The sequence below is a fragment of the Pleurodeles waltl genome, chromosome 11 (genome assembly GCF_031143425.1).
Source record: "Pleurodeles waltl isolate 20211129_DDA chromosome 11, aPleWal1.hap1.20221129, whole genome shotgun sequence".
NCBI lineage: Eukaryota > Metazoa > Chordata > Amphibia > Caudata > Salamandridae > Pleurodeles > Pleurodeles waltl.
Window position 1 is genome coordinate 408,550,633 of NC_090450.1, and position 23,313 is coordinate 408,573,945.

The window sequence follows — 23,313 nt, forward strand, 5'->3', positions numbered from 1 at the left end:
TTCCAGAACTTTCTGTCACCAAAATGTGAGGGAAATGTGTTTTTTAGCCAAATTTTGAGGTTTGCAAAGGATTCTGGGTAACAGAACCTGGTCAGAGCCCCACAAGTCACCCCATCTTGGATTCCCCTAGGTACCTAGGTTTAAAAAATGCACAGGTTTGGTAGGTTTCCCTAGGTACCGGCTGAGCTAGAGGCCAAAATCTACAGGTAGGCACTTTGCAAAAAACACCTCTGTTTTTTTTCCAAAAAATGTGATGTGTCCACGTTCCGTTTTGGGGCGTTTCCTGTCGCGGGCGCTAGGCCTGACCACACAAGTGAGGTATCATTTTTATCGGGAAACTTGGGGGAACATAGATTAGCAAAACAAGTGTTATTGCCTCTTGTCTTTCCCTACATTTTTTCCTTCCAAATATAAGAGAGTGTGTAAAAAAGACATCTATTTGAGAAATGCCCTGTAATTCACATGCTAGTATGGTCACCCTGGAATTCAGAGATGTGCAAATAACCACTGCTACTCAACACCTTATCTTGTGCCCATTTTGGAAATACAAAGGTTTTCTTGATAGCTATTTTTCACTCTTTATATTTCAGCAAATGAATTGCTGTATACCCGGTATAGAATGAAAACGCACTGCAGGGTGCAGCTTATTTATTGGCTCTGGGTACCTTGGGTTCTTGATGAACCTACAAGCCCTATATATCCCCGCAACCAGAGGAGTCCAGCAGACGTAACGGTATATTGCTTTCGAAAATCTGACATTGCAGGAAAAAGTTACAGAGTAAAACGTAGAGAAAGATTGCTGTTTTTTTCACCTCAATTTCAATATTTTTCTTTTTCAGTTGTTATTTTCTGTAGGAAACCCTTGTAGGATCTACACAAATGACCCCTTGCTGAATTCAGAACTTTGTCTACTTTTCAGAAATGTTTAGGTTTCTGGGATCCAGCATTGATTTCACGCCCATTTCTGTCACTGACTGGAAGGAGGCTGAAAGCACAAAAATTTTAAAAAATGGGGTATGTCCCAGTAAAATGCCAAATTTGTATTGAAAAATTGGGTTTTCTGATTCAAGTCTGCCTGTTCCTGAAAGCTGGGAAGCTGGTGATTTTAGCACCGCAAACCCTTTGTTGATGCCATTTTCAGGGAAAAAACCACAAGCCTTCTTCTGCAGCCAATTTTTCCCCCTTTTTTTTTAAAACAATATTTTCACTGTATTTTGGCTAATTTCTTGGCCTCCTTCAGGGGAACCCACAAAGTCTGGGTACCTCTAGAATCCATAGGATGTTGGAAAAAAAGAACGCAAATTTGGCTTGGCTAGCTTATGTGGACAAAAAGTTATGAGGGCCTAAGCACAAACTGCCCCAAATAGCCAAAAAAAGGCCTGGCACAGGAGGGGGAAAAGGCCTGGCAGCGAAGGGGTTAAAGATTGAAAATGCAGTTGAAAATGATCAAAGTCAGAAGAGAGGAGTCAGAAAGGATATACTGTTGCCTCTTAAATGACTAGAGTCTGCAAGACTGTTTTCAGAACTGAGCGACTAAAACAAAGTTAAAAGGACAGATCCATGACGAACCACGGAAATCATCAAACACTAAACAGTGTTCCACATTTGAAAGGACAATCAAAAAGTTGCATAATGAAAAAGCAAAAAGGTTTTTTTTTTTTTAAAGATAATCTTCTGGATTCTTTCATTTACAAAGATCAGTGCCAATCATATTCTCCTTGACCTGGTGTTGGAAATTGCCTTCTCTACAGGGTACCCTCCCACCCCTGAATGTTTTGCCTTTTTCCTCTCCACTTTTTGCTAAATTTGTTTTTGTGACCTTAGGACTCTGAGCTACCAGTGCTTAAGTGCATGTGCTGTCTCATGGTTTGATTGATGTATCCACAACTGGACCATTTAAATGTAAATCCCTAGTACAGTGTTCAGAGCCTGTAACTTAAATGCTGCTAGTGGGAATGCAGCACTGATTGTGCCACCCACTCAAGTAGCCCTTAACCATGTCTCAGACCACCCATTGCAGAGCCTGTGTGGACAGTTTACACTGCCATGTGGACTTGACATTTAAAACCTCTTGCCAAGCATTAAACTCCTCTTTTATTACACCCCAAGGTAAGACCTAGGTAGCCCACAGGGCAGGGTGCCATGTAACTAAAACGTAGGACATGTTCTTATGCGTTTAACATGTCCTGGTAGTAAAAAACTCCCAAATTTATTTTTCACTACTGTGAGGCCTACCCCCCTCTGATAGGTTATCATTAGGGATTCTTTATTACATTTAATACGCTGTAAGTCCTAATTGAGAAGAAGTAGCTATGTCATGTTTAGTACCTATGGAATTGTAATGACAAATACTCTTTAATGGTAAAGCAGGTTCCATTATTCCAATTTTGAAAATTCCCCTTTTAGAAAGTTGGAATGTTCCTGCTCTTAGCTCTGTATGTCTGTAGCCTGCTTACAGCACACATCTGGGGTGGTGATACAACTGGTTTCCTGCCTTCCCTCTAGACAGCCTCACACAAAGAAAGGGGAGGTATGTCTGTGTTGGCTATCTGCATGTTAATGGGCCATCCTGGACTGGATGGAAGGGAGTAGCTGACACTTCCACCTGAATAGACAGTGTCCTGCTCCCAGAAAAAGGACTGCTTAAACCTGTATAGTGAGTCTGGAAGTAGGGGGGGAAGAAAGGACCTTTTGTGCCCTTCAAAGACCCTTCTTTGAAGTGTCTCCCCACTTCAAAGGCACAGCTGAGTATAAGTACTAGACCTCTGCCCACCTAGACCTACCCACTCAGCGCCCTTCTGGACCTGTGGATAATCTGCCAGGAAGAAGGACTGCTGTGTTGCTACAAGAACTGTGCTGGACTGCTGCTCTGGAAGAATTGCGTTTCTGTTGTGTTGACATGCCTTCTGTCCTCTCTAACTGGGTGAGAAGGACTAGACCTACACCACTTGAATCCAGAGTTACTCTAAGGGCTTGTCTGCTTGCCTCCTGTTCTGAGGTCTCAGGGACATAGAGACTGCCACAAACTTTACAGCAGCTCCTGGTCTCTGGCCAACTGAGTCCTCCCTGCTTAGTGGCACCAGTCCAGTCCTGGATCCTTGGAAGTAGGTTTTCCTGTGCTGAACCACCAGAATCCATGCATCTCTGTTGTTGCACTAGTGCTAACTAACATATCTCCCTTTGACGCTGGTGCATCACCACTGCTTGAGTACATCACATTGTGGCCCCTACTTAGGCAGGGTGCATACCACTAGAGACCCAATTTTTAACACCTGGTTATAAATTATTCTGAATGATGGCAGAACGTTGTGCATTTAATTTTATATGGGATATTGAGCAGCAGCAGATGACCTCCTTTGACTTGCCTCTCGAGGTCATTGATGTAATCTTGGCAGTGAGGCATCTCTCCATAAGATCATTGCATTCCAAATGTTGGACCAAATTTGTGGATTGATGCTGCACCTGACAAATTGACCCTTTGCAGGAGAAGTCGTGAAGATTTGTTTATTCTGTCCCACGCCCAGCAAGGACTTCTCCTTAGGCACTGTTGAAGGCTACTTGGCTGCTCGTCTTGCCTTCATGCAGTTGCGAGATCAGCCCTTGTTATTTAAATCACCAATTGTGATGCAAATGTTTGAAAGGTATACAACAAGCATACAGATGGCCTGCCTGGACATCTGTTAGGCATCCGGGTGGGCTTTTGTATGCACATTTACTAAACACTTACGTCTCAACAGTCTGCTCTGTCGAGAAGGGCATTTTGGCCACTTGGTTTTGCAGGATATTTTGGTCTGATCCAGTTCACAGACCCCCCACCTTAAGAGATGCTAGAGATGCTAATTTAGTATCTTTTGTAAAGGTGAGTAATCTGACCTAGAAGTATCGATCAGAAGAACAAGGTAGGTAACAAACTTTCTGGTGGGTAGTCTAACTGCAAATTCTTCACTGACCCTCCTACTTTTCTGTACTGTGAACTGGACTTTTCCATCTAATGAGTCCCAATCTGGAGATCTGCACACTGGTCATACCAGTTTGCCAATGTGATGTGCTTCGGAGGGCAGCTTAGAAAGCAACTGATGTCGGCCCAAATGGGTGGTGCTTATATGCAGCTCCACTCGTCTACCTCTGGAGCAGAGCAACATCGGCACTCAGGAGAACTGCTTTGAAAGTACCCAGCTGTAGTCTGTCGCCTGGGGACTATTCAGAAAGTGAGGAATCTGCGGTTAGATAAGAGTATCCACCAGAGAAATCCTTACTGAAGGTAAGTAACTTGCTCGACGGGACCAAGTCTGTAAATATGATCAGCTGTTTATGATGTTTGCAAAGGCAACAGAGCCGAATCCCATCTTCAAGGCAGGCATAGTTAGGTGGACAGTCAAATATATCCGAACCTGCAACCAAAAAGCCCTACCTTTCCACCTGCCACTCACAAAAAAGAGAAGCAGTCATGGTCTTTTTAGGAATCATCCTGCCAGCAGATATTTGCAAGGCAGCCACTTGGTGACTGCTGTACTGAGCACTACTGTGAGGATGATATAGCGTGTCAACAGGCCAAGGAGGACCAGGCTGTGTGAAGGACCTTGTTTCAAACATCTGTATCATCCATTTGCTACCTAGCACTTCCGCAGGGCACTGCTATTTAGTCTATCCTAAATATGTGTATTTACAGCCACACCTTCTGCAAATTGAAAATATTACTTTCCCTGTACATTCCCTCTTCCTCTGCATCCAGTGTCTTTTGCAGATCTCTTGGTTAGTATACTTCACTGCACTTTGTGCTTAGTGCACCATAGCTGTGTTCACGTGCTGTGCACAAACAATTTACCATGCAGTCCATGCTTATGTGCAGGGTACATCAAGAGGAGGAGTTACACCACATCTTCTGACTTGAAGGAAAACAACTTGCAAACATCAAGCACAACGTTTGTTGGCAAGGCTATGCATCTAAATCTGTTGAACTACTTGCTCCAAACATATGCGTTTAGGGTAAAAGAACATTTGCCTTTCGCCAATTTAGTCACTGTGTTTACTTGGACCACAAAAGAGAGCTTGGCATTGAAGGTTATTCCAGGTTCCTTACTTCTGATTGGTGGCATTGGGAGTGTTCCTAGTACCATAGACCAGACAAATTGCAAAGAATGAGTTTCAGTTCAGCCCATCCCAGAGATTTCTGCTTTGGCACGTTCCATGCATAGAAACTCTCCTTCTTTCGGGCAGAGGTGATATTCGCATTGTTCTCAGGGTTGATTTCAATCCTAAAGTGGGTTTGGGTATTGTCAGCATATGTGTTTAGAAGTTCACTTAATATTGTGAAGGTGTTGCTTGAAAGGGATTTCTTAAACATTGACAAGCACATAGTTAAGATCAAGAATATGATTCCACTAAGCTGAATCTTATTTTGTTTAAAGTTGAAAAAAAATTATTGGATTCCCTTCTTGCCCATTCGAGCTGCTCCTAGCCAGTTTTACCACTGTTTACTTGAAAAGTCTATGATGCACCATATCATTGGCAGCGTAGGGTCAATGAGTAGTAAGAATGTTTTTTTCTGTTTCTTCCTTGGAGAAGAGCTTATCCCATGTTTGCTAAGTCAACTTTAGTGCCCCTGGCAGTTCTGAATCTTGGCTGTCCATCATGGAATGGATACTACTGTTCTGTACATTCTTGCAGTTATGTCGTAACTTCCCCTTCCATGAGTTCTCCTGGATATGCTAGCTAGGTTGATAATTTGTCAAGATCCTCAGTTCAGCTGATGGATTTTTCTATAATATGATAATGTGGTGTTTGAGAGGAACCGCACAGTTTCCTTGGAGAAGGAGTTTATGTGCCACATATACGTTAAGAGATGTGAGGAATTGTTCAGTGCTAGCTGCTGGGCACAGTCCGATGCGCACATTATTTCTTTTGGTCTTTCTGGACCCATTTGCACTGCAGCAGACCAATAGTTATGAAGGTGGATTGAAGCAGAGGCAAAAGAGTGCACTGGTTGTGAGACAGTGTGGAGTGCCTGGAAGTGAAATTTCACATATTAATATTTCTTGACATGAATAAATTCAACAAGTTTTTTCAGTATTGTAATGCACAAGGGGTGTATTTTTCTGGGCATTGGATTTGACAGTTCTTGATAAGTGCTAAAGATCGATCTCCCTTTTATGGTTGAAGTTCATGAATGCTTTGGGCAAAGTAATTTTTTTGATCACTTGGTGGCATTGTGGTCGCTTCTAGTATGTTTTATTTTTCAGAGCTGCTTGTCTTGAGAAGGCATTCTCTTATGCCCTTTATGTTCTAGATTACTACGAGTACATTTCCTCTCCGGCTGTTCCTCGTTGAACCACTTGGTGAATTTGATTTTCTGTGTTTGGTTGTGCCCAAATTGTCAAGAGCAATAGATGTGTTGTTACAAAAGTTTACAGCAAGGCTTTTCCGTTACTTGGGTTCAGAAGGTTTCTATTAAATACATTTTAAAATCCATTGGACTGCTCTGTGACAATATTTTTGTAGTGCCTAAATGGGAAGGGAGGTTTTCACTTCTGCTGCCTGGTATGGGAACTGCAGTTAAGGTTTGAGAGAAAGTACTAGATTGAGTTGCCTAATCAGAACTGTTAGGACTAACATATTTGGAAGTATCAAGGTTGTGCGTCAACACAAGGTCAAGACCGTATCCAACAGTATGGGATGGGCCACTCACTGTCTTTTTGCAGCCTCAGTCCTCTGTTTCGAAGTCAATTGCTGCTTTGGACTCCAAACTTGTGATCCAGAGATCCAAGTTCTATGAAAACGTTATTACACATCCAAAGGCACCATGATCAATAGGACTCTGTGATTATTGTATTTATACAGCTTTTTCTATTATGAGTTGAACGTTTCTTAACATTTACAAACACTGAATATCGCAGTGTGTGTGTATATAAAGAGAAAACTAGCTAAGTAAGTAAAATGTTTTCATCTGTAAAGAGCAACATTGCTGTCCAAACCCTATTTTATTTTCTTCTTTTTGAGAATTATAAAATAATGGGAAATAGAGCCTATCACTGCTGTCCGCCACCAGTTCACTTACCTTATTAGTTTTGCTTCTAAGTCCCTAGTAAAAAAAAAATATTTTGGAATTCTTAATATTTGCTAGTAGTATAGCGGGGTAACAGTGACTGTCACAGTTTTCACAGGTTATTCCTGTACTTATTTGGAAATTTCATTTTCATAATAGCAAATGTACACGTTCGATTTTCTCCATGAAGAAAACTCTTACCCACATCATCTCCTATTTTAATTAACCTCTTATTGTATCCAGGGTGCTTTTGTCCCTTGCAAGGGTTTGTGAATAACTACAAACTCATTTGTTGGTGAGTGTTGCCCTTGGGGAAGATTTACTCCCAAGTGATATTACACTATACTTTTAAGTATCTCAGTTTATAAGTGTAAATTCACATTTTTGTGAATTCCAAACATTACTTGCATTTGTAAATGATGCGGCTTGCACATCTTAAGCGTACATAGGCAAATAGGTTAGTGAGACGGATTATGTTACAACAAAATCACAAACTATTTGCTTTTAAAACAGTGCTTCCCAAACTTTTTAGAACCATAGCCCAATGTTTTGGTTAAACATACTTCCGCCACTCACCTAACATTAATGGACATGAGGCAGGGGCAATTGATAAGAAAGAAACCTGCAGCTTACAGTAGCAACCTCTTCTAGCTGGCGCACTGCTACTGTCTGGTAGCACATAATCCAATTTTAGAACCCCAGGGACTTTCTTCTGCCTGGGATTAGACAGTAGAAGAGGGGGTATACTTTGCTTCTGACCCCTGCAAGCTGAAATTGAGCTCCTTTGAGAGGTGATACATTGACATTCCTAATGTTGAGAAACTTGCAGCATCTACATTTCTGTTGTTTTTTCCTTATCATTTGCCTCTACCAGAGTTTGGGACTACAGCCTGTAATGTCTTAATCTTGTCAGCTGCATGTGCCTCTCTTCAGGGCCAGAGGAGGACTAGGGTACCTGGACCATTTAATGTAATTACTTGCAGGCCAGTCCAGCTTGGAAATTCGTTAAGGCTCAGTCAGAGTCAATCACATTTAAAGCTTGTGCTTGTTTTATAACTCACTCCTTCCCAGTCCTGATGGTCAAAGTACAGCAAATTCACCATTGACATTTTCACATCCCATCTTCAAAGAAAACAAGAACAGTGGTTAATTTGCTGTGACACGATTTAAATAGGACAGTGCTGAGAACACACACATTATTGGGGACATGAGCCTGCCTATCAACTGATGTCGTGTTGCATTTACTTTGTAAGCAGGTATTTTGACCATTAGGACTGGGAAGGAGTAGATTGCAAATCAAGTACAGGCTTGAGTTGTGACATATACCAGGACCTTCGTGTGCCACCAAAAATAGGCTTCCAACCCACCAGCGGCTTCTGATCCACAGTTTGGGAAACACTGTATCTGACAGAAACTTCTTGCTGCAGATTCTTTACCTTAGAATATTCTAAGGCATTAGACTGGATACAGACATTTTTTGAGCAATTTCTTTGTGTGCCCTTAGGTAGTGTCGTCCACTCTTCATGGTGTTGGTGGGCGTCATTCCCACTGGATACGACATGCGAGGTGCCTGAATAGGCACCTCCCCAGTGCACTAACCTCCTTTGACTGCTTCTTAAGCACCAGCAGTACAGAGCCAAGCTGAGGAAAAGTGACCAGTTTGGCAAAAGTGAGATTTTTTTTAATTTTGAGAAGACAACCCGCAGAAAGGGAGGATGTGAGGGTGGGTAAAGAATTTGCAGCTATATAGAGTCTCTACTAGATAAAGTGTTTCCGAAGTTTAGTAACTTGTTAATCTAATAGAGACTTCTAGCTGCAGATTACTTATCTTAGAATAGATGCCAAAGTAGTGTCTTTCCCCGCAGATCAGCATGCAGATAAGAAGTCCTGGAGGACCGAATGGGCAAAATGCCCTACTCACTGGACCTGACTGTGTCTGCAATAGTGTTTGGCAAATGTGTGTAGCAATGCTGCCCAACAGGTGTCTAAGACTGGGACTCCTCTAGCTAGTGCAATAGTTGCAGCTGTACCTCCGGTAGTGATCTTTTAAGCCCTCAGGAGGGTGTTTTTTGGACCTTGCATAACAGGTAGTAATGCACAGGATGATCCATCGAGAGACAGTTCTCTTTTGAATTATTTCCTTTATTTGCCCCTACAAATCCAACAAAGAATTTATCTTCCATTCTGAAGTCTTTTGTACTATCATTATAGAATGGGAAAGCTCCTTTTGGATCCCGGTGGTGGAGTTTTTCCTCTTCTTTAGAAGGATGAGGAGGAGGAAAAAAGGTAGGAAGGATGATATTTGGCCGGCCCTGAAAAGGTGTCCCCACCTTTGGTTAAAAAGAATGCCTGAGTCCTTAGAAAACGTTTGTCTGGGAAAAATGAAGTCTAGGGAGGGTTAACGGAGAGTGCTTATAACTCTCTAACCCTCCTGGCAGATGGTATTACCAGAAGGAAGACAGTTTTTTAGAGTTAAGAGTAACAGAGGGCAGCTATGCATTGGCTCAAAAGGGGAACAGATGAGGCAGGTAAGAAGTAAATTCAAGTCCCACTGGGGCATTATGAAGGGTGTAGGAGGAAACAGATGCTGTGAACGTTTAAGTCACGACAGGTTACTTAAACAGCAAAAGGCTGGTCAGTCAATTGTAGAAAGGTGGAAATGGAAGACAGTTATCCCTTGACTGTGCCCACAGCATAGCCTTGCCAGGCCATGGAGAGGACAAGCAAGATAACTTCAAACAAGGTTGCAAATGGAAGATCAACCGATATAGATGCTCACCAAGCCACAAACATGTCCCATTGGTGTAAATAGTTTTAGTGGAGGAATGCCTGGCTGCCAGAATGACATCACTCCCTCCAGGAGCGAGATCAAGCACCCTCAACTGTCCCTATTAAAACTCCCTGCATGAAGATGGAGAGTAGACAGGTTCAGGTGCAGTAGCTTGCCTTATTACTGCAACAGAATATCTTCCCAAAGGGGGACAGCCTGACTGGAGGGCAAATGCTTATATTAAGGAGTTTGGAATACCATGCTCTCTGTGCCCAGTCTGGAGCCACTAGGATGGCTTGGGCCCGGTTGTTCTTGTTCTTCTTGAGAAGTCTGAACAGGTGTGGTATTGACGGAAAGCCGTATAGGAGTCCTGAGTTCCAATCGAGACGCAGTGCATCTCAGAGCGAGAATCGACTTGAAACCTCTAGTGCGGAGAACTGCTGACATTGTGCATTCTCTGCAGTGCCAAATTGATGTAACCAAGAATCTCCCCAATCTCAGAAGAGACCTCGCACCACCTCCGGATGGAGACAGCATTTGTGATCAGCTAGGCAACAATGGCTGGGTTTATTCGCTCTGGTTTGCAGGGATTCCTACCAGGAAAAAGCCCTGATGTTCCAGCCATGTCCAGAGGTGCAAGGCCTTCTGATAAAAGGTCCACAACACCACTGCACCCTGTTTGTTTCAGTAAAATATGGTTGTTGTGTTGTCCGTGAACATTTGAGCTAGCGTTCCCTTGACTGAAAGAAGAAAGGCTTTCAACACCAGTCGGATTGCTCTCAGTTCCAACAGATTGATGTGGCTCAGAGATTCTGCTGGAGACCAAGTCTTCCAATCTCTATCTCAAAGGTAGCTGCACCAGCCCAAGAGTAACTCATAAGTCCCCACTGTGAGCTCTGGGTGTGGGGGAGAGAGAGAGGCCTGCCTTTGACCCAATTTGCGGTCCATCAGCCACCAGGCAGGTCTTTTGCAGTTCCCTCCAATATCTGGACGAGGTCAGCGAGATTTCTCTTATTCTGTGGCCCACTGGGTCTTCAAATCTCACTGTAGAGCCCGCTTAAGCCAACAGGCTTGTTTTACCAACTTGATGCAGGAGGTGTTGAGACCCAGTAGCTATCGGTCCTCTTGGATTTTCCTGTCTGTTGCTGTGGTGTGGAACGTGCCGGGATTGGCTCTGCAAGTTGAGGCATGGACTACTAGACTCTCATTGTGGAGTGATGGGAGAGGAAGACTGAGTCCCTGGGAGCATGGCGATGGAGGCGGGAAATGGTCCTCTGCACAGGATTGTCTATGTAGGGCTCCGCCCAGGCCCTGAGCAGGACTTCAGCGAGGGCTTTGTTGAAGGGTAGTAAGGGTTCTAATGGAGATACCCCCAGTTGAAGTACTTCAGTCAGAATGTTTGTTTTGACTGAACCGACGGTAGCTGTAAGTCGCAAACCTCAGCTGCCCTCCAGATCACCATCACAAAGGAAGCCACTTCCTCTGTAGTCGTTGTGAGGAGAGGGAAGGCCAGCTTGGCACGAAGGTGCCGCGCGGAGCTGAATGACGCCACCTACTGCTCAACAAACTTCCTGATCCAGTCTGATGGCTGGGAATATTCTAAGGTGGGAAATCTGTTGCTAGATAGTCTGTCCCAGATAAAGCATTATTGAAGGTAAGTAACTTGAAAGCATTATTTGTCACTTCAAACAGTTTTACTGACTTTTTACTGACTATCAGATGTACTTCTGTCAAATAGGTGCTAGATTTTACTCCGTGTTCCATCTTGTGTCACATACAAGTGTTGGCTGTTCCTGCAATCTCCCTAACAGCAGGCGGCATCTCACAGTCAACATACTCTGCAGTACGAAGGCGAAGGCCCGCACCAGAAGGGGGCTAGAGGGGTCAGAGCAGAAAACCACTAACGCCCGAGAGAAAGCACGCCAGGACCACAAGCATGGGCACGCAAAAGTGTCAACGGGAAGTGGCACCCCCACCCCCTCTTTTGTTGCAGGGCAGAAGTGCATGGGGCACAGGCACACTGCAATAACAGAAGGGCACAACCCCCTGGGCCAACAGGAGGCCTTGTAATGATTTGAATTCTCCCTCGCATCCTTGGGGTTTCGTGGGGGCCTAAAAAGGGTCTGTCCTGCCCGGAACCCCTCTTTTCATCTAGACAGCCGTGCAGGACCATTGAAGAAAAGGACCAACTACCTCGAGGATGAGCGCGTAGAGGTGGCTGGCATACAGCTTTAAAGATGCCCTTTGAAGGATTCGACCTCCATCGCAATCTGGCTTCCCAGCAGGGAGAGGTGAGTGGTCACCACCGCGGCCCAGGAAGGAGGAAAAAATTCGGGCTCATCCAAGTCAGCCAAGGCAGCTTGTGAAGTCAGAAAGTGCTGCCAAGGCCCAAGAACCCCTCAGCAGTGCCTGACTTCTCTCTTCAAGGCGTAGGCTTGCACGTCTTCATTTCACGGAGGGTAGCTGGCTTATGGGAGTCAGCCGTTGCCGCAGTACCTGAGACCAGCGACGCAACGAGTCACCACTGCAGCCCGGGAAGGTACGAGAGCAAGGTGCACGGGGAGACCAGGGCATCCGAAGCGCTATCGTCGAGTACGGTAAGGGTGTGTGCCCCAAGCGAGGTAGCAGACCGGATAGACACATTGGAAACAAATGAAACCCAGGTTAGCAGCGCTCCATGGGCTGGCAGTCAGTGGGTCACGTCTCCTCTCCCTATTAACCCTAGCCAGCCCAGAGGGAGTGAGAAAGACACGTGCAGCAGCTAAGCTGCACTGAAGAAGAGCAGACAGAGGATTATTAAGTGCGCTAAGCAAATGAGTGCACCAACTGAGTACCAGCCTGCACAGGCCCGGACAAGGGGTGGGTCTGGGGGTGGGCGACTTATACAGAGTGCCTGCCAACTGTTCAACATTTAGCTAGCACTGCTCATGTCTCCAAGAAACAGAAGAAGGGCGGAGTAAAGGGCTCAATCGTGTTTGGTCAAGAAGGCCAGTGGGCCGATGCTAGCTTCAATTGCCTGACAGTATTTTGGGAGATAAAAGCAGACACCATCAAGGAGCACCAACATCTCTGGGCAGGCAGTGAACACCTCAGCGGCTGGCAACACTACACATAATCACTCATGCAAATAAATGGCAGTTTCTACAGCAGAAAATTCTCAAGCCAAGAAGGGGGCAGCCAGGGACAGCCCCCCGGGTGACGTGACCTGGCTGCTGAAGCATCAACAGAGAACCGGATACAGCCCAGGCGGGGACGTGACCCGAGTTTAACAGCTGAGTAACACGAATCAGCAAGCAGCAGGGGACAGCCCATTGAGGCGACACTACCAAGTGGCCAGTACATCTTGTTGGCGGGGACAGCCCACGGGGCGACCAACCCGGCTCATAAGTGCAAACAGGCAGCAGGGGACCGCCTATTGGGGTGACCCGAACCAGTTGCCAGTATATCTATAAACTTCTGCTCCAGAGCTCAGCATGGAGGACCAGGGCACCAGTCAGCCTTCTGACCTGGAAGAAATTCTGAAGGCCGCAGGGGAGGCAGCTTCCACATATATTGAGGAATGAATCCTAAAGCAAATCATAGGCGAGGGATCAGGCCCTCACAAGCATTGTTCCCTCTGATTTGTTTCCACTGAGTGCGGTAGTGTAAGGTCTCTGTGCAATGCAGCCAAGGATACATGCGCCAAGAAATTGACCATTCACGTGAGAACAGCGCATAACTACCATGATCTTTGGCATTTGCCTCTCCATAGTTTTGCTTTACCACTAAAGCAAAAAAGGGATATTTGTATAAACATTGCTCCATGTAATAGGGCATTAAGGCAGTTTTGTGACCTGGTGGCACACCCCAAGGACATGACCTGTTGAGTGCCACTTACAGCCCAGTTAAAGAAAACAGAAATCAGGAGGTTGAACCATTATGAAACTTTAATGAATACTCTGTGTGCTACAGAGGGCCATGCACATCAAATAGATCACGTTGTACAATTAGTTAACATTTACAATTTGATGAACACACTACTGATAAATGCCATGAGGCTCCTGCCAAGAGACAGGCTGAGAAATTTTCTTACCCAAGCCACATATGGACTGTAGGAGGAGCCGCATCTGAGTTTAGACAAATCAGGTGCCAACATTTGATGTGTGACATGTTTGTTTCTCTCGCCGGTCCTTGCCATTCTTCCAGTGCTGATAAACTCGGTTTAAGTCAACCTTTCAATTTGAGAGGTAGGCCTTTTTCCTCATCAGCATATCTAGGTGATTCTCGTAGAGTCTGTTTCTTAATTTGGACTTGATTGCATTCATGAGACTGAATCCTCGTTCACAGTCTGCACTTGAAGCCTGGAAAGTTGCACAGACATCAACAAGCTGAGCTACAACACTACACTGTGCAGCATTCCGCAAAGTGAAATTCATCATGTCTTGAAAGGTCCTAAACAATCCGCTTTTTATATGTTCTGCCACCACATATTTATGTACTCCGTATTGCTGAACAGCAACACCAGGGGTGTCACCATCACCCAGGACCAAGACCTTCATACACTTTTCAACAAGTCTTTGTACATTCTCAGTCCCAAAATCAAACTGCGATTGTGTTTGTTACTGCATGGAAATCAAAGCTTGTCCATTCCTTCAATTCATCTTCTGGGAACCTTTTTTCCATGTGCTCACAAAGAAGTTTAATGAAAGATAACATCAGCTCACTATCATACTCTCTGTCCTCTCTGTACAAAGCCATCAGGTCTCTTACTGTGTTGCTCCAAAAGACAGTCTCCCCCAAGTACTGTTCCTTTATTTGACCAATTTTTGCTCTTGCATATTGTGCAGCTTCAACAGTGGTCAAAGGGCTTTCCTGAAACAACTTGCACAAAGATGCAGGTTCACCCAGAATGTCATTCAGTGCTGCAAAGAAAATATGGTAGTTGGCGTCGGATAGTTTTTTGTAGCAATATTTAGCAATTGGGCCATTCTCCTCAACTCTTTCATGATCAAAGTATTTGAGAGCAACCTCGTAATTACGCAAGAGTGCACCAACAACAAAATGCCTTGAAAGCCATCGCACTTCATTGAGTGGCCGAAAGGAGACTGCTTCACATTCAGTGACCAAAGCAATTTCGTTCAGCTTGGACTTCCTTGCAGGTGAGCGGGAGAATGCAGTGTAGACACTCCTCAGTCATGTTTCCATTTCCCTGATCATCTGCACTTTTTTCCAGGCATCATCAACTCCCAAATCTTCTCTGTGCGCAACACAATGCTGCTCAATTAGATGGTGAATGGATTTTTTGAGGCGGGTAGCAACACCATTGTTCTTTCCCAGCATCACATATGCACCATCTGATGTAAACATGACCATTTTCATAAGGTCCAGCTTATTGGCAGTGTAGAAGTCTTTTACAGCTATAGTGATAGCCTCCGCATTGCATGTACTCAGAGTTACAATTGCCCCAAACACTGTTTTGTGCTCTGTTGATGTTACAGATCGTAATTTGAAGTAGAGAATGAGCAATTTTGTAACTGAAATATCTGTGCTCATCAGTTATCAATGTGTGATACCGAGCACTGCGCAGTTCTGCCATGATGTCAGAGTGTATCACGCTGTTGATTGCCTCCCAAAACACAAAGGCAGAGTTCTTGCTCCTCCAGCTGTCTGGTATCTTCACATACAATGCGACATGGTCATGGATGTCTTGACAGATAACATTGAAGCCTTCATTTTGACTGCTAGCAACACATTGTTGATGAGAATCTTTATCTCCTCAGGCAGAGATCTTTGCCGTTCAACCACTTCTAGTCTGTTTGCTCTGTCACTGGCGGTTTCCGTCAGCATGGTGCGCACTCCAAAACCCAGCCTGGCAGCTGCAGTTTTATTTATTAGGGTCACCAAAGCAGATTCATGAACTTTGCTACATAGATGCCGTTTCAAGCAGTCCAGCTATCACTCCATTTCTTCCCAGTAGAAGAGTCCCCTGCAATCTTTGCTTCTGCACATACTTTGCAAATCAGACCTACTTCTGATTTGTATAGAAATAGTTCTCCCAGTTGTATGCGAACCTTGCTTTGTGACTTGTGTGCCTCAGACTCCACAATTTCTTTCAGCCATTCTTCTTTGAACACAAGACAGCATTTCTTCCTTTGTGGTGAAACACTGCTCTCTGCAGAAGTCACAGCTTTGCGCTTGAACATTTTGGTGGCAATCAGTCTGAGCCTACTATGCTGCAAAGCCTGCCAAAACAAAAAAGAGGAATTTTTTTTAAAGTGAGGAACATTATTTAAAGTTGTTTTTTTTATGCTATTGAATGCAGTCTACCAGACAAGTCAGAGTTGTCTCTTGGAAAATGTAGCAAGTAATTACCTGGCCCTTTCTATTTGTTCTTACACCTGCTTGTAGATGTAACATTGTCTGCGATGTCTGCAATAAAATAAAAAAATGGTTACAGCACATGCTTATGTTCCAGTGTTTCAGATGTACTACAAGGAAAAACTACTAAATAATCACCTGGTCTGTCTGCTTGTAGTCACTTCTGCCTTTTCCAATCTATGATTAGCACTGTCTAAGAATCCTGCAAAAGAACAAAAAAAAAGGGGTTAAAGAATGATGCTATATTATAATGTACTGGGTGCATTACAAGTGAAATCTACCAAATAATTACCTTGTCTTTCTGCTTCTTACTCACATGTGCCTTTTGTAATCTATGAGTAGTGCTGTGGGAGATGCCTGCAAGGGAAGAAAAGGTGATTAAAGTAGGTTGTCATATTCCACTGGACTAGGTGCACCACACTGGAAATCTGCAAAATTATTACCTTATCTTTCTCCTCCTACTCATGTGTGCCTGTTCAAATTTATGTGTAGCAGGGTCTAAGATGCCTGTAACAGAGGAAAAATTGATTAAAACACCTGACCGTTTCAATGTCTCATATTCACCAGAAGGAAAAGCTAGCAAATCATAACCTGCTCTTTCTGCTGCTACTCCGGTCTGCCGGCCTCCTCTATGACCAGTACTGTCTGAGATAACTGCAACAAAAGAAAAGATGGTTAACAGCTGGTTACAGCATGTTGCTATGACTAATTGGATTTTATAAGGGTGAGCTACCGCACCCCCGGGCGCTCATCATATAGACGTTAAGCAGAGTTGGGCTTAGAAGAACCCTAAGAGGCACCACACCATAGTTCTATGAAAGAAGAGAATTTTGGGGGGGAGTTACACTGCTTTGTCTCTTTTAGACCAAAAAAAAGGCTTGAAACCAATCCAGTGCTAAACCGCCTACTTCACAGTCCATCCATCTGTGGGAGACCATACTGAAGTACACAGTCAGGTCCAGGAAAACTAACACTATGACATCCCCTGTATCTAAAGTGATACAAACATCACATAATGGCACCAGAAGATACTTTATCTCACAACGGTAAAAATGTGTCTGGCAAGAGTCCAGGAGACAATGTTGCTTGAGAAAGGAAGAAAGTTGTATTAACCATCACTTCAAGAATATTATCAGGAACTTATTATAACACTGTGGGCCTGTAGTTAGAAGGAATAGCTGGGGTATTAGATTTCTTAATAAATGGAATCGTGTGCATGTTTCCAGTCAAGAAGAGCATGACAGAAAGACATTGAGGGGCAGAATGATGAAAAGTGGCGCTGCACTTAGTACGATGCACTTAATACGTTGCACCATGGCAGTAGTTAGGGAACTAGCATCATAATTTTTTATGCTAGTTTGGCGTTTTGCAGGATTAGTGTAAAAAATGTTGCTGCTAATCCTGCAAACCACCCTTTTGTCTCTCTCCTTCGCACTCATGCTCATTGCAGCCATGGTGCCTTGTATCAGCTCACTTTTGTCAACTAATGTTTTACTTTTCATATTCAATTTATGTGGCAAGAAAAGTCCAGTTAGGAATTTACAACACCAATGTCTCTAACTGGAGCAAATGCGAGACTGATTGCATTGCAAATGCTTGTTAAACATTTGTACTAAGAACAAAATGTGGCTGCCAAATACAGAGTTGATGATGAAAAATCTGTTGACTTACTTAAAAATGTTGCTACTGTTTCAAATTTCAGATCAAACATTTGCGGATGCAGATTGTATTAGTCCTGCAACTCTTCAACTAACCTTTGACTTAATCATTACTATGTTTCAATGTATTTTTTGCAATAGTTAAGGAATTTGCATCACAGATATTTTGCTTGGAAGGGTGGTTCAGATAATTCCAATTTTGACTTCCACTGAATATTTTGCTGAACAGCAAAAAGAAAGCCAGGTTTGAATAGAGACTAACATTTTGTAGCCTTGACTTAACACTGCCACTCAGTGGCCGCAATGGGATGGTAGAGAAGTAGGTGGTAAACAGATTTGGGCCAAATTTCTGCACGGTACGTAAAACGAGATGGAAGTGGCCTGTTCTGTTTTTCCGCACGCAGAACTAGGGCTGGGCTGCTGCTCTCTAGGAGGGAAAGAAAAGCCAAAAGCTCGGTTAATTTTAGAAGCACTGTGAAGGGCCGGACAAGGTATTCAACCACATGCTTATTTGTTTAGGTTAAATAAATTACTCGGACCCCTTACAGCGCACTTCAAAACAACATCCTCAGCAGACAAGTCTGTGTGCTGCGCTTGCCTGCTTTACAGCTATGCCTCACAGACCAACTGACATGCTAAGAAGGTTTCTTTTAAAAGCACTGCCTGGGCCGGCCAGAGCAATTAATCTAATGTAATTAACCAGGGAAATTACATCAACAGGCTCCTAAAAGTACTGTTTCTCTTTGTGTGTGTTCCTCAATGCGCAGAGCGATGAACTCTCGTCCTGCAGGGCATTTCGCTTACATTCCTACTTAGGTTTACAATCCGCATCAGGCTGATTTAATACTTGCTGCTGGGCTCACAGTTACATTACTTGAAGGTAGGTGGGAGGTTCTCCTCCAGTCGCTGCACTGTCGTTTCTCCTCTGCCACGAAGAGAGTGACCGTGTTTTCGCGGTGTTTCTTTTTTTTAAAACGTAGTGCTAACGTACGGTTTCACTCTCTCGTGTGAGGCAGCGGCGTGACGAACAACAACGTGCACGCTTGGCAGAGGCCTGCACACCTTACAGTGAACATTACTGACAACAGGCAAAAAGTGGGGGTAACCATCCCAGAAAGGGTACTTTCCTGCAGTTTGCATGAGATTTGTATTTGTGGAAATTACTGGGTGGTTTATTACATCTAAACCTGCACATTTTCTTCTTCTTACGGTTTTCCTTTCCATGGGCTATTCTGAGTCAATATTAACTCACTGCACACCGAGCTGGACTTCTGGTTACATAGAATACTGAGTGCCAGCGTGGGCTCAACATTCTGCTATTCTGGGCCAATCACTTAATCTCCCCATGCCTAAAAAAAAAAGTGACCTGTGTAATTGTAACAGGTGTAGAAGACTTCGATACCCTTGGGATGAGTTTGCACTTTATAAAAACAAAACATTTTGGATCATATTAGTCGGATGTGAGTGGGCTGCACCGTACTTCTATAGTGATACGAATTTATTTACTTTTGGCATAATGGAAGATAGAATGAAGATAGCAGAGGAACTCTTCAAGAGTTTAGATAGTGGCTGCACAGTTAAGCAAGCAACTAGTGGTGGGAACCGTAGGAGTAAGGAAGGTTTAAAGGAAAAATTTATCAGGTTGGAAAGGATGAAGAAAAATGAAATGTCTAGGTGGTGGGATGCAACCACATTAAGACAATACAGAAAATTGGATAGAATCCCTAGGGGACTGAGGTCACACATTTTTCCCACATATGAAGATTTGGATGCAGATTTGCTGGTAAGATGGGAAGAAGAACTTAGATCAAACTCAATGAAGTTGATGGATATTTTAATAGAAAATGATGATAGGAAAGTAGTTAAATTACAAGCAGATATAGAGCAGTTGGAAAAAGAAATTAGTGAGTGCGTCATTTGACAATATTATTTTAGGAATTCTTGGATGGATCCTTATGTAATGAGGAAGTCCTGAGGAAATCCTAGGGGCACTCCCCCGGATGAAACACGTGTTGACAACGGATTTGAAAATAGGAATTTCTTTTGGATTAGGAAGTTATTTAATTAGACGAATCATGTGATTGTGAATTTGAACAATGTTATTTCCATTCATGATTGTATTTAGGGTTTATGATTTTGTATATTCTAGAATCTGAAACGAGAATAATAAATTCGTATTGATACATTTTGGTGTTTTTCCAGATAGATACAGTGTGTTCAATATTTTGATTCATGTTAGTTTTTTCTATCTACTTAGAGCGGATTTATTGCACGTGTGCCACTACTCTTTATAATATTGTTAAGATATCCTTCTGAGATATCGTGGTGGTAACGTTTGGAGGGTGGTTACCTGAGTTGTTTGTGCACCGTGGTAATTTAATTATCTTAAGTTCTAATTATTAGAAGTAGGAGCGCCAATCACTCACCATTTCACCCTCTTTTTTTTGGATTGCATGAGATTTGTATTTGTGGAAATTACTGGGTGGTTTATTACATCTAAACCTGCACATTTTCTTCTTCTTACGGTTTTCCTTTCCATGGGCTATTCTGAGTCAATATTAACTCACTGCACACCGAGCTGGACTTCTGGTTACATAGAATACCGAGTGCCAGCGTGGGCTCAACATTCTGCTATTCTGGGCCAATCACTTAATCTCCCCATGCCTAAAAAAAAAAGTGACCTGTGTAATTGTAACAGGTGTAGAAGACTTCGATACCCTTGGGATGAGTTTGCACTTTATGAAAACAAAAAATGTAAAAATAAAGCATGTACACAGTAGAAAGTGCTGAGCATATATTTCAGTAAGTAATACCATTGAATCTTGCTAAAATCTAAGTGCTTATCCAATCTAATGATGTTAAAGACATTCAAAGTTCCGGTGAAGTCAACGGGCGGCACCACAATTGAGGCAGGGTTTTTAAAAATTTTTTATCGTTACCTAAAAACTCACATTTCCTCTATGTACTGTTGACAAATTGATTGTGTCCAGGTTCTTGATTTATTGAAAAATAACCGTAATCAGAATCTGTGGAGAGGTGCATGCGTGATGGCTGGATTGATGGTACTGTCCCGTAATCTGCCTACAGGCAGACTTTTGCTACCTGGCTGGGGTGCTGTGCACCTCTGGTTATTTATCGCAGATGTATCACTGCTTGGGCAATTCATAGCAAGGAAGCTTGTAATCCTAAGTGCAGCAGCATTGCTTGTTGTAGTTGTGCGTACTGAGTAAAGCGCCAAATTAAATCCTATAAATCAATGTATGCTAGTGACAGAAAAAGTTCTCGAAGGTGCTTCTGCAAAGATTTTGCTCCTCGCTGCTGGGCTCACAGTTACATTACTTGAAGGTAACGTGCATGCTTGGCAGAGAGGCCTGCGCGGTGGGGGAAGGGAGGCTTCACTTTACAGGGAACATTGCTCACAAGAGAAATTTGGTGAAGAAGGCTATGGGGAGATAGCCAGGGAGTAGGCGGACGCAGCTGAACTTGGGAAACTACAGCAAAATGCGAGCAGAAGCAGCAAGAAAGGTGACCAGAAGGACACAGGAGAGCTACTGACAGCAAAGGGGGCACCAGGACCTAGCAAGCAAAGGTAAATAATGGTGAGCAAATCAGCGTGATTGTGGAAGAATGCTTAAAGTCATGTGCGCCATTGATATTTGCTAAACAAAGGGCTATGGGCATGACAGGTGGGAGCGGGTTGGAAGCACACAGACACCAGGGTCACATCAGGCTCCCTAGGTAATAGGGCTTCATCACCACGGGCGTAGCTGCGCAGTGAGGGGTGCCCATCTCCAGAGGGGGCTGAGGCGGGCCCAGCAGCGACGAGCACAGTGGCGTTGCCTACACAGGTATGGGGCTCTGAGTCAGGGCCTAAAGCACAGACACAGGTCAGCACAACCACAGGGGTGTTGGCCCTAGAGGCTTACAAGAGGAGCAGTCTAGGAAGGACTTGTATGGTCACCAGAGCCCTTGGCTTAGCTAGTGTGATACCTATGGTGGTCAAAGAGTGTATTTGGCATAGTGGATTCATTGATATATTCTCACTCCTGGAGGTTCAAGTGGAGTGCTTTCACCTGACCGCGGACATAAGAAAGAAGAGGAGAAAAGAGATAGAAATAAGATAAGAAAGGAGAGGAACTTTGACAATTGGCTTGATGCCTTTAGGATCATGGCCTGTACCATATTAGAGAAGTTTCCATACTGCTTAAAAGACCTACGGCTATATGAGTCAAAGATCCCTGAGGCACAGAGGCAGTTTGTCAGGGCTGTGTGGCTAGACTATGATAAAGGTTTTAGGCTAAAAATGCAGGCCACCCAGTTATGGAATGGGATGAAGAAGACATGGCAGGGTACGTGCACAAGATGATGATAGCAAGGAAAGCCAAAAGCTGGTCTGGGAAAAGAGCACTCCTTTCACAAGAGCTACCAGAAAGAGAAGCATGAAAAGCAGAAGCCCTACTACAAGCAGCCGCACTACACAAGCTGTAAAGAAACACAGTTAGGGAAACGGGCAGCATCCGTATGTTTTGAATATAAGGATGAATGTACATGGGAGTAGCATACAAATTCAGGCACATGTGCGGGGAAGGGCACCTAGCATCAAAGTGTAAGAAAGGCAGGGGATGCAGCGACTAGTGTGACAAAGAGAAGTGGTAGTAGCATTTGCGAGTGCAAATACCTGGTTAGGGAGAGAAGTGGAGTTGGCAAGGTTCCCCATAAATACATACAGGCTGAGGCAACTAGCCAACGCATACAATAACAAAGAGGAGGCTAAATTACTATATGAAGACTTTGAGTAAGGATTTAGAATCCCATCCAGAGAAACACCCTAGCAAAGAACCTCCCACTGGCAAGCGAGCTCCTAGGGATAGTCCAGGAGAAAATTCAACAAAGAGGTGGAATTGGGGAGGGTGGATGGATAACCAGAGAGTGGTCCAAGCAATTAACAAAGGGCAGCACAGTGCTCAAGAGTAATAGAATTGCTGTGGTACTTGGAAAAATGCAGTTAGCAAGCAATTTAGATGTTTGGGCAAGACACGTCCCAGGAGTAAATAATGACAAAGCACATGCACTATTTCACTTCCAGATGGAGAAATTCAGAAGCTTAGTGCCAGAAGACAGAGTAGGGGATTATGCATTGTCCGAGCAGCGTGTAGGAACTGGTAGAGGTGACCTGTCCCACTTAATATAGCTCACTTTAGTCCCCATAAACAATTGAAGCAAGAGCCTGACATTCTGCTCTTGCATCACCTTCAAGTACAGGTCATAAGACAGCATGGGTGGTCGGCAACTCGTTTGTGCAGAGGACCCAGGCCTGGTGGAAATCAAAGGGGCCAAGGAGGGAGACACACCAGTAGCAGACTGACATCGAATGGTTCAGGCTATCTGGGATAAGGTGGGAACAATTGAGGCCCACACTTGAAAAGCTGCAGGCATCCTGGTTACGTAAGCCGGACATCTTAATTATTCACTTGTGGGGGCAATGA

General features: G+C 43.9%; 1 protein-coding gene across 3 annotated transcripts in view; it reads left to right on the top strand.

Moving 5' to 3' along the window:
• Window positions 1-23,313, top strand: part of UGGT1 (UDP-glucose glycoprotein glucosyltransferase 1) — a 1,185,714-nt gene that overhangs the window by 1,045,648 nt on the left and 116,753 nt on the right. The window lies entirely within an intron of this gene.